Genomic DNA, 13,078 nt, shown 5'->3' on the forward strand with positions numbered 1-13,078 from the left:
GATGAGAACTCTTTGTCTCCAGCAACTTTAATTTCTTAACTAATGCATAGTTCAAGAAATTGTGCGTGGCACCATCATCAATGAGAATACGTACTCGATGACCATAAATGGAACCATGCATACGGACCAAATCATGTGGTCCAAGTGTCTCTTGCCACATAGATGCAGTGAGATTACACTCATGCATCTCGGCAGTGTGCGAAACCTCTACCACAGAATACTTAGGATCAGCATCCAAGGGAACCATGTGTACAGCCTTCTCCTTTCCTTGACCTTATCCTTATTCTTGCGAGGTAACTGTGGACAATTTTTCTTCTCATGATCACTACCTAAGCAATGATAACATAGTTTCTCCTTCTTGGCCCGCTGTTCATAGTCTTGTGGAGACAACAGACCACTTGACCCTTTAGACTTCTTTGTGTTTTCAGTAGAATTACTAGCAAGTTTACGCTTATTAGCATTAAATTGTGAGCCATTGAATTTGGCCGGTCTATCCATGCTCTTCTTATCCATGGTGTCATCAAAGATAAGGGCACTTTGGATAGCCGCTTCCAAAGTTTTAGGATACTGGGTTTTAACCTTTGCCTGATATTCTTTATCAAGGCCTCTAACAAACCCACGAACCTTTTGAAAGTCGTCCAAACCGTCTAGCTTGAGAATGACTTCACGGTATTTGGACACATACTGATTAAGTGTAAGACCTTCCATCTTGCACTTGTCCCAGGCTGTCCAACTCCGATCTTTCTCGTTTTGCGGTAAGAACTCCTTTTTAAAAGCTGTCGCAAACTCCTCCCAAGTCTCAGGGCGAGTTTCAATAGGTAGACTCATCCACCACTTGTAGGCTTTACCTTCAAGTGTGAGACTCGTCTCAGTGACCATAACAGCAGCGGGAGTGCGGCGTAAGCGATGCAAGTCCGTCCACTTGTGTAAAAATGTATGGACCGCATCCTTGTTACGATCGTGCTCCTCTCCCTTAAACACAGGCGGCTTCACGTTTTTCAACATAGCCCCTTCCTGCGTTGCAGAGGGTGCAATAGATTCTACTGTAGGATTTGGAACAAGAGGAGGCATAACTATCGGAATAGGCCCTCCACTTGTCGCCGATCCACTTGCAAAACGTGCCATAAATTCAGTAAAAAGCGTGCTCAAATTTGTGAGATTGGTATTGACATTTGTTATAGTGCGCTCAAGTGCAACTACCCTTGAAGTGAGACGCCCAAACTCTAACGTGTCTACCAAACCATAATCATCTAGTGGACTCGCACCCCCTTCGGCATCGGTCATGTTGGCATCCCGATCAGGCGCAACGGCCTGTCGCGAATCACCCACACCACCACCCAAAGGGTGTGCCTCACTAACATCATGCATATCATTCTCAAAATCGAAGTGAACATGAGACGGTTCTGCTGAGGCCATGGTATGCACGTGCTTACAAATAGAGAACGGATTACCTTCAAAAGCAAACTCCAATTGAAGCGTCGTAGAAGAATTCCTCTTGCATGCACGGAAATCGAGAAGAAATCACCACTCGAGTCGTCAATCAACACATGCATGCAAAAAAGTGTGTTGCATGTAGCATGTCGTTGAAGATCCGTCCACCAAAAACTTCCAAACTTGGAGCATAGAAAACTCCTCTCACAAATTGAAAGAAGGAAAGTTGAAGGTGAAAAGGTCACTTTCCTTGTAGTTTGTGTCACTTTCCTTGTAGTTTGTGTCCTCCCTTGAAAGAATAAGTAGAGTTATTTTGAAGAGAAGAACAACACAAGTGAAAAGGTGAAGTGGCTAGCACACTTGCCTTGGAGCTTGAGGTGGTGGATTCAAAACCCCACTCCTTGGATGGTGAAGCCTCCCCCTTGTGCCACTCAAGTAAGGGAGAATTCTCGCGCGCTCGCCAATGGCGCGCCAACGATCGCTCCTTCTAGGACTGCCGGACTGCCTTGGTCGCCGCCTTAGGCGTCCGCTGTGGTGGTGGTACGGACGATGGGTAGGCGGCGGTTTTGCGGGCTGCGCTCGTGTAGGTCACCGTACGGGCGGCGGCGGCTGCGCTCGTTTCTTTTGCTGCAGCGTTGAGCTCTTTCTCGTGCACGTCACGCCTGCCGCCCCGCTGGCTCTGATACCAGTATAACGCCTCCGCTACGGCTGCGTCTTCCTCAAGCCGCCATAGCCTAGGCGTGGAGAAGAAGAGAGGGTGGAAGTCGGTTCACCTCCCAACCACATAATGACGAGTTAGGGTTTCTCGTTGGGTTTTATACCAAAACCCTAGCCTGTGTCCACACCTCCTAGCCCGACCGCCCATCTTACTTAAGAAGAGCCGTGCTAACTTAGATGTGTACACACATCGACCAAACCCTAACGCCCATTAACCCCTGAACCCGCTAGCACTAATAATACTCTCGAGACTCCGAAAGCTATTAACTTATGCTAGGGTTTGACTTCCGTAGGACCATAGTCCTGACAAGCTCCCTACTAACAATCAACTATCTAATTAGATCGTAATCCTAATCTAATTAATACGTGATGAGTGCTAAGCTAAGCTAGGGTGGGTGATACCTAATAATAAACATAATGAATGAACTCAGCTAATTTAGCTTAAGACTCAAGCTCAATTAGGTTACAAGATTGAGACTTGTACTCATAGAGAGGCTTGAGAGCTTGCTACATTTTGCATTACTTGAAATGGTCCTCTTTTATATGAGGAGAGTACAACAAAGCTATGATAGCTCATGTGGGATAACTTGGCTAGGTGACTTGGCACTCTAGCATCACTCATTTCAACACCCTCCCTTGATGCTAGATTGGGTATGATTTTTGGGCTTTCAGTCTTCCTCTATCTCCCCTTGTGCTAGGCTACTTTAGCCTTTATGCTACTTTGGCATTATAACTACTTTGACTATGAATTTCAGCTTGAGTGCATCACATGGCCTCAAAGACTGATTACATCACACTTTTTGTAGAGAAGAGGGGTGAAAATTACAATGGTTCACATCTTCAGCTGGGAAGCTTTGGCCTCGATGTAGTTTTCCTGCTTCTTTTTTTGATAGCAATCTTCTTCTAGGTGACCAATTTTTCCACAATAGTCACAAACAAGATTTGGTTTATCTTTATTGCAACATTCATTCTTGGTATGACCAAGTTTTCCACAATGATAGCATCTTGGAAGTTGAGATGTTGATTGATTTGTACTTTGAGATCTCCTACCCTTTGTATACAGTGCTTGCTCACTTGAATGTGATTTTAATGATTCTTTATCTTTGAATTTGGATTCTTGTGCAAGTAGAGTTGATTCTACATCTTGAGGTTTAGTGTTGGGCACATTTTTAAGTGTAGCAACAATTGATTTATAAGGTTCTTTGTCAACACTTTTTAGCAATACAGCAAGAGATTCATCTTCCTCAATGACTTTCTTTAATGCACTAAGTTGTTGTTTGATACCTTTGAATTTACTAATGTTTTGTGCCATGGTCTCGATCTCCTTCTGTCGAGCTTGTAGAACTGCATGAGAAGGTTGTTCTTTGAGCTCTTTGAGTCGGTACCGAAAATCTTGTTGAGTTCCTGCCATGCCAACTTGGCATCCTTAGTGCCAGCAATGTGAATAATCACATTGTCATCAAGATTTTTAGCGATAAGGCCCAATGCTTTGTTGTTTTTAAGTGGCTCAACCTCCACTTGTTCATCCTCAATAAGGTGCCAGAGCCCCTTACGCATAAGCAAGTACATGGTCTTGCTTTGCCATGTGAAAAAACCATCACCATTAAATCTTGAGATGACTTCTACATGCTCCATGATGAGAAGGGGGTCTTACCTTGAGCCTTGATTTTAGTGCTCAAGTAGTGTCTAACCCTTTTACAAGTGATTTACAAACTATATGCTAGAGATAAACCCAATGTCGTGAAAATTCACTTAAGTTTGAGCAATGCAGGTGGTTGAGAGGAATTTTGATACAGCAAAGAATTTTCCACAATGGAATAGTACTCTAATTTTTCAATTTTGACCTTGATTGAGCTCAAATTCTACATAATGGCTATAATGATAGTGATTAAGTGTTAATCATTGTGATTAACAGAGCTAAAAGATGGAGCCTTCAATTGAGCATGAGGTAGCAAGCATTGAAAGGGATTTTTGCTTTAGCTCTTTGCCCTTGATGAGAAGATGAGGAACATAAATAAAATCCAACTTAAAAACCCACCAAATCGCACGTATCTGCTACAAAACGTCGATCGGTTTTTCGTTCTTCCCGGGTCGCACAGTGGATGGTATGAGCTAAGATTTGGATTGTACAACCCTCATGCTATGTTTTACCAATGACAAAGAGGGATTTGACCAATTTAGCTTGTGCATGGTAAATGATGCGATTCCACGCAGGCGATAGGGTGGCGACAGTTTTACCCGATTCAGAGTGAAATAGAGCAATTCCTTTGACATGTGCAAACGCCTTGATATGCTTGAGATGCCCACAAGGTTTGAAGGTGAATGGTTAAGAGAATGGGCAATGGCAAGCTAATCAATTTGTGACCACCAGGAGAAGAAGAAGATAAGGATGTGATTAGTGAAGAGATTAGTGATCAATTTGTGACCACAAGGAGAAGAAGAAGATAAGGAATTGATTAGTGAAGAGATTAGTGATCAATTTGTGACTAATGAGATGATTTATGAAGAGATTAGACTAATGATTAGTGAAGAGATTAGTGATCAATTTGTGAAGAGATTAGACTAATGATTAGTGAAGAGATTAGTGATCAATTTGTGACTAATGAGATGATTTATGAAGAGATTAGACTAATGTGGGGTTAGGAAAGATGGATGCTAAGCTATAGGGAGCTTAAACCAAGCTCTGATACCATGTCAAAATTCATGGATCAAGCTCCCTACTACTACTGACAATCAACTATCTAAAATTCATGGATCAAGCTCCCTACTACTGACAATCAACTATCTAATAAGATCAACTATCTAATTAGATCATAATCCTAATCTAATTAACATGTAATTAGTGCTAAGCTAAGCTAGGGTGGGTGATACCTAATAACAAACATAATGAATGAACTAAGCTAATTTAGCTTAAGACTCAAGCTCAATTAGGTTACAAGATTGAGACTTGTACTCATAGAGAGGCTTGAGAGGTTGCTACATTTTGCATTACTTGAAATGGTCCTCTTTTATATGAGGAGAGTACAACAAAGCTATGATAGCTCATGTGGGATAACTTGGCTAGGTGACTTGGCACTCTAGCATCACTCATTTCAACAAGATTAACTGGTGATTAGGTACTAAACTTCTCTAGAACCCCCTCCTCCATTAACTCCTTGACTTTCTCCACCTCTTGCCTCCAAGAATATCTCCAAAGAAGGTGGATGTAGGCATGTTGATTATGGTATGACCTTGTTACAAGAGTGAAAAGGACCAATACTAATACCTTAATGACCTCTGAGTTTGAACTCTACCAAAGGAGATGTTTATGTGTTCCACGTGATGAAGCACATCCAACAAGTGATTCCAATCTTGTAACAATGACTCTAGAGTAGTTGGTTAAAGCAGCTCTCAGGGCAGAGTGCGTGTTGTTAGAGTATGTCAAGAGCAAAAACAAGAGGAAGTCAAAATGTCCACTTCCGACTCTTTGGAGGAGGAGGAGGATGATTATGATCACTCAACTTCAAGTGAGGAATTAGAGGAGGAGGAGGAAGATCGCAAGACAAGGTCAACGAACAAGAAGGTAAGAAAAACAACCAAGGAGCTGGCTGCCAGCCAGTTGACCAATGAAGGAGCAAAGTCCCCTCCCAAGTTCCTGTCAAACACTTGGTGCTCGAGGTGTCAGAATCACGAACACGGATGCGGCTTAAATGAGCTCTAGTGTGCCATTTGCAAAACAACCACACAAAACATAGAGGCATGCAGATACAATGAGAGGAGATCGCCTCAACAACTTGCAATCCAAGTCCCTATGGTGGCGAGGTAGTTCAACCCACCCCACCGAATGGCTCTACAGGACCCATATCGAAGGCCACCATTCCGCCCACATGGGAATTGTCCTCCCAAGGATGTGCTCAATGCTCAAGGCTTTCGTCTGTTCCCCTTGGATTTTTTCCAATCTGAAGGGTTTTCTTTCGATTTCCTTAATGTGATTCTTGCACCTCCATTGTCACAAAGTCTTTGACTTGTTTTTGTTTTTCCCATTCCATATTGGTTCATCTGACACAACCAGCTTCTCTTTTCCATTTTGGTATCTAGTAATGACGGCCACATTTGGTTGTGCACCTTCTAGCTCTTTGATTTTGATTACATTTATGGACGTTTGCTAGTGTATCCGCCCCTACTATCTTTTCCTGCAACTCTTATTAGTGCTGGTGGTGGCCAAGCTTCTGAAATAACATTGGAACCCATCTGACTACCCAACGCCACCTATTCCTCTGCCTTTCCCTTGGCCATAGTAAGGTCTATAAGGTGTTGTTATTATAATAGCGATGGGTGATGCTATTGCTAATGCATTGACAACTATGCTTGCTCTATTCTGACATTGTATCAGATATCAAATGTCAGGTGTGTGAACGTTTGGCAAATGGCACAAGTTGGCTACATCTTGCATTCCTCTGTCAAATGTCCTTCATTCTTGCAGATCGGGCAGAGAAGACACATGTTTAGTAATCAAAGGTTTTTAAGGTCTTACCAAAGCTCACAACAAGCTTCTCGTTAACCTTCTTAGCTAGGATATCCACTTTGTCCTTCTTGCCTTTGCATTTACTCTTCTTGATGTGCATCTAGTTCCTCCTCAGCATCTGACTCATATTTTGAGTCTTCTAATTCTAACTCGCTTCCAAAGTCACTGTCTGAAGAGTCGTACTTCTTGCTTTTCTTTTTCTTGAACTTCTTTTCCAAGCTCATGTTCCGTTCCGCTCGTTTAGCTACTTCCACAAGCCCGTCAAACCCTTTAGTGTTGATGTTGGTGGCTGCCACCATCAATTTTAGTTTCTTGTTGAGACCATGCAAGAACCAGCCTACATGTGCAATAAGCACGCATGTGCAGTGCCATCTGTGCACAACTATCAGTGTACTAGCTCTTTACTATCGGCCTATGTTCTCTAGCCAGTTCCTAAGGTCCCACCAGTCTGTGGCTTCTGTCGGACGTTCACCAAGTTTGAGGTTTCCTCTTTAGACCATTTCCTTGAATACTCCAAGGAAAAGAAGAAGAAATGAAAAAATACAAGTTCAGAGGAGTCAAGGGACAGTGAACCTCATTGTTATGATGCAAGGGGGCATAATGTTATGTGTAATACCACTGATGTATTGATGCAAGAGCCTCATAGGACTCTTGCAAAAAAAGATACCTTTTCTACACAAAAACAAGGAACAAAAGGAAATTTGACGCATTTTTGCTCTGGCCACTGCATCGTCAGGTATTGCTTCTCTACTCTTGGAGAATGGATGTACTACACATTCTAGATTCAAGATACCTCTAGAGCTAAACAATTCTTTAGTTTGCAAAATCCCTATACATGGACAACTTGCAGAGGTTTTAAGAGTTTGTAAGCTCATTATTTGGGATAAGGCTCCAATGATTCATTGTTATGCTTTTGAAGCATTGGATACGAGCTTACAAGATGTATTATTCTCAGATAAGCTATTTGGTGGAAAGGTTGTATTACTGGGGGGAGATTTTAGACAAATTCTACCTATTATTATGAAGGGGAGACGTGAGGATATTGTTACTGCAGCATTGTGTTGTTCCTTTCAATGGAACTCTATCAAAGTTTTAAAGTTGATTGAAAATACATATATTCAATCAAGTAATACTGGATGCAGCAAGTTTAAGCAATGGGTCATGAATATTGGGAATGGAGTGGATTGTCATGATGGGAATCTGATAGTGGTATTGCCAAGTAATATAGTTTTGTAAAGATCGACCCTTAAAGACTTGGTACATTGGGTATACTCTGAATTGGCTATCACTACGATGTATGCATATGAATATTGGGAATGGAGTGGATTGTAGTGATGGGAATCCGATGGTGGTACTACCATGTAATATGGTCTTTGCAAAGATCAACCCTTGAAGACTTGGTACATTGGGTATACTCCGAATTGGCTATCACTACTACGATGCATGCTTCATACTTTAGTGAGCATACTATTCTTGCTCCAATAAAATAGTCAAGTGGATATTGTGAATAAGATAGCTTTGAATGCAATGCCTGGTGAGCCTAAGCAATATTTCAGTGCAGATTCAATTCTTGAAAATGATGAAAAATGATTCATGTATTCCACATAATTTTTTGAATGCAATTGACCTTTGGGGCAGATATCCACCTCACCACTTTAACAATTAGAAGCTCCTATTATTTTGCTGCATAACTTGGATCCAAGATGTGGACTCTGTAATGGTACACGGATGATATGTAAGGCCTTTCACTCTAAAGTCTTGGAGACTAAAATTATCACTGGTTGGTGAAAAAGTATTTCTTCCACGGATTACCTTTATATGCACGGAGACCAAACTACCATTGGAGATAGTTTCCTATGCGGCTGGCATTTGGCATGTCAATAAACAAATCACAAGGCCAAACCATATATCTCTTGGGGTTGTATTTCATGACTCTAGTGTTTACTCATGGAAAATTGTACATTACATTGTCATGAGCATGGTCTTCTCATGCTGTGAAGGTGTTGCAAAGTAGATAATGCTAAAGTAGAGTCTTCATTTGATGATCTTCAAAGTTATACGTCTCTATGACAAACAACATTGTTTGTAAGGAGATTTTGAAGACTTCAGAGTGACAAGTCTGGTTTCTTTTTGAAGTTGTACGTTTTGATTAATTTTTTTGTGATTACTTTTTTATACATTTGTCCCATGGTAAAAGTACTTTTTTTTTTGTTCATGTTTTGACAAACATGTCTGAGGTTATCTTTACATTGGAGATACCTTTGTCAAGAATAGTGGGTTAGTTATTCTCTATTACGTAGCTTTTCTTGATTACAAAATATGAAACATGACATTCTATACTATATGATGACTGTCTCTATAGAGAGCCATCTCTATGGTCAGCTCCTATTATTGCAGGTCACGTAGGAGGGATTATGATTGATGCCTATAGGGATGGGTAAGTATAAGAGTAATTATTGGGCCAAAGAGACATCGTATAAATATTTGTTGAATCTATGTATAAATAATTGTATAACCTATTTGTTATGTTTTGATTTTAGGATATTGCCTGACTTTAAGACCTTTATTGTGAGAGTTGTCCACTACGAAGGCCTGGAGATGTATGGAATTAGTGTTTTGGATGAAGAGTGGGGCATTTATTTATTTCGGAGAGAGATGGAGAGATGCTTTGCATCTTTTGAGGTGTATTCAGTACCCGACAGTTAGCTATTTCTTACATCCACCGTCATTGTTAGTATTCATTATGAGTTCATACTGGCTATTTCTTACATCCACCATCATCATTGGTATTCGTTTACGAGTTTCATACTAGAGCTCCTCATGTACCATCGACTCAATGTTCTATTGTACAAGGTAATCTTGATTATATTTTTTTATTATATGGTTTTTTATTAGATTTTTATTTATCGTTGTATCATTTGTGCAAGTGCAAGTTCTTTTCATTCATCAACAATAGAATGAGTGGGGGACGGATCATCGCCTTACAATACAAAGTGTATTGTGAGATAGAGGAATGATCCTTCTTGCAAGAAAAGAATTTAGTTTGCTAATTACGGCATTGAAGGTTTAGATTGGTGACTTACATAGTCTAAGATATATATATTCTTGACTTACATAATTCTGTGTGATGCATTTTGAGAATCTGTGATATTGGTCCTTTTTTGCATCTTTGTATGCTACATTACTATGATATTTTTTCTCGCTATAAATCTATGTGAGACATGGGTGTAATTTTGAGATATGTATATCTAAGGTCACTTGAAATTGTGTATCGTGTTTGTTTAAAATATGGCCTAAATCCTAGAGAAACCAAGCATGTTTTTCCTCTTGAAGGTGGTTCTATGTTGAAGTGAACCAATTCTTTTTTAAAACCCTAGTCGCTCCCAGCAACATGCATGTCCAATACTAGTTGTATGAATGAGTGAGCGTATTAGTGAAAAAGCCATATTGTCTTCTTCTTCACAACACCCATTTGCATCAAGGTAAGCTCTAATCAATTATTCTCATCTATCATTGCTAAGAATTTGGGCAAGTCTATTGTGTGAACAAGAGGCATATGAATGCTTGCACATACTCCTTCCCTCTCCAAAAAGTTATGCTATGGGCACAACTTTTGGAGACCGTTATGGGGCACTTGTTCTCCTCCATAGGCATGTGCACATAGCAAGACTTGGGCTCACATACGTGGTTTGATATGTATGTACTAGCCTCTTTCATTGGTTTGGGTGCATATTCTTGTCTATGGAGAGCAAGCCAAGCCTCCAAAGTGAAGCATAAATTTTAGGTTTTACAAGGCTTTTTGCATGTGATAATCCCCATCAATTGATTGCATTAAGATTAATCACTTGTTAAATGCTCTATTAATAGTTTAAACAAGAGTCTCATGTTAAACGTGGTTGTTGGATTCAAATCTTGATAGACTTTCTTGAATGCATAATGATGCCAATGGTGATTAAGGAGATAATCTATTGGTTATATTGCTAACCCCGTATGGTTTAGGGATTCATATCTTGGTTTGAATTAATATTTATTAATGATGTTTTGTTCACATCTGGTCTTGCCATTATTGATTATTAAGAAATTAGAATTATATGGTTCTTGACGTGAAGTGGTTTTACTAACCATGTTTTCTTTTTAATGCCTAATCCATCTATGCTTAGGGAATGGTTCAGTTCAAAGCAATTGGGCTTCCTTCTCATAAAAGGGAGTGTTGCCCTAGCTTATCTATGATGTTTTCATACAAATAAGTATGTCTATGAAGTCTTGTGTAAGGCTAGTATGCTATAAAGTTTTTTTACAAAAGATCTAAGAAGCTTTTATATCAAGGTTTTGTGAAGTTCATAAAAAAGTTTATGAAGCCACTTTTGTAAGTAGGGGTTATAGTTAGTATTGTTTAAAAACGATTGGGTAGTCTAGAAGTCCCTTTTTCATATATGGATATTAATATCCATGCTTGTTCGTCACTCTAAATGGCAAACAACTAATGATCAAGAAGCTAGAAGAGTCTATAAGGTTTTCATAAGGTTCAACTTAACTTTTAGACTAAAGCTTTGAGTTGGCATTGCTAAAGGCAAGGCCGGCACCAGAAGCCAAGTGGTTGCAAGAATGGGAGTCCTACCATCATGGAGTAATTCCCAAGGTAATCATGTGCGAAGAAACACAGGACCACAAATAGATTCATTCCATTGAGCTTCTGATAGGAGATCTAGAAGAAATTAGATAAAAAACATCATAATCTACCATGAGTAAGAGGCCCTTGGAGTAGTAGGCCATTATCTAATTATAATGCTTTATATGTTATGCTATAGCAGTCTAGATAATAATAAACTACTTGCATTTGTACAGCTGATGGTGCCTCAACAATGATAGGTTGCAAGACAAGTTTCAAGCTCAAATGGGGGATTTTATTGGTTCTTGTCTCATATGCAAGATGTTTGGACACATGGCATCAGTATGTCCATTGGTACTCTTGCAACTGCCAATTACAACAATGCCACCTCAAGAGGTTGTTCTTGGTGTATCCATGCAACAACAAAAGGGACAAAAGGTGGCGCAGGCCCCAAATGTCACCCTAGATAAGGGAAAAGAAAAGATTAGCACAACAAGCCCTCTTGTTGTAAAGGGAAAGATAAGGAAAAACAAGAGCCCAATGCATGGCACACACCTAAGAAAGTTATCTTAGATAGAGACCTATCGTGTCTCATAATTGGACCGAAGAAGGAACCTCTAAAGTGGGGAAAACTTCTAGGGTGCCTGACATCTTGGGTAATGATACAGGTGTGGGAAGAATGTGGGTTACAGTTGTGACGAGTGACCCCCTTGTTTGCACACACTACAACTAATCTTGGTGTATCTACTAGTAATGACACTCTTTTACATGCGAGTAATGTTCATGATGATATTCCATATTATGCATTGCATAGTGATACGAGAAGGTAGGTAGCCATGCAAGTTGAAGGGTAGCATGTTTTGCTTACACATGCTGTAAATATGTATATACCAATCAAATGCTTTCCATATAATGTGCAAGGCCTCTTTGATGCAAATAAATAAAGGCTCCTTTGTTCTTATGTAAATACCATTCAGCCATATATAGTTTGTTTGCAAGAGCATAACCAACATGCTTTTGGTGGTAGACATAGGTTTTCTCTAGTTATCACATCTTCTATGTAGGAAAGCAAGCTTTTTCAAGTACTATTATCATGGTTAGACATGAACTTCAACCTTAATCGGCATACAATGATCCCAATGGAAGATGGATTGTTGAGCAATGTATGATTGCTAGTGAGCTATATAAATTTGCAAGTGTCTATGCCTCGCAAACTTCAGCAAGCAGGGTTGTAATGTGATAGTCTTTTAAATGCTTTTATTACAAAGGATTTAAACAATTCACCTGCTTATGCTGACGATTCGTCTCATCGTTCTTATATGATGCACATTGACAAACAAGTGCGAGAGCAAACCCTGACTCTTTTGGATGCATGTGATTTGTGGACACATCTCATGCCTTAGTAGAGCAGCCGAGCTTTACTTCCCATCATAATGTACTTATAGACTATTGGGCACGTTTGGACAGATGATATCTTCTGCATGCTGCTCGATATGATGCATATACTTGCAAAATGTGGATTGATCATACATTTGAGGCTTTTCGGATCGTGCACCTGTATGGCTTGGTTATATTTTGGTATGTCGATCCATGACAGTGCTTTGCATGGCAAAGATTGTTGATGGTAAATAATAGTTATCTATTGCATGCTCACTTTTTACAGATGGTACATGCCATTGCCCATCCTCTTATGCTTCACATGAGAGGATGTGGATATTGCTTGGTATGGTTTTGTGATGTGCATGCAAGCTATCGTTCAGGATTATGGTAAATTGTACAAGGGGTAAACTAGGATGCGGGTGGTTCATGCAAAATCA

The sequence above is a fragment of the Cibotium barometz genome, chromosome 48, assembly GCF_041138505.1.
Source record: "Cibotium barometz isolate CiBa-2024 chromosome 48, ASM4113850v1, whole genome shotgun sequence".
In the NCBI taxonomy this organism is placed as follows: domain Eukaryota; kingdom Viridiplantae; phylum Streptophyta; class Polypodiopsida; order Cyatheales; family Cibotiaceae; genus Cibotium; species Cibotium barometz.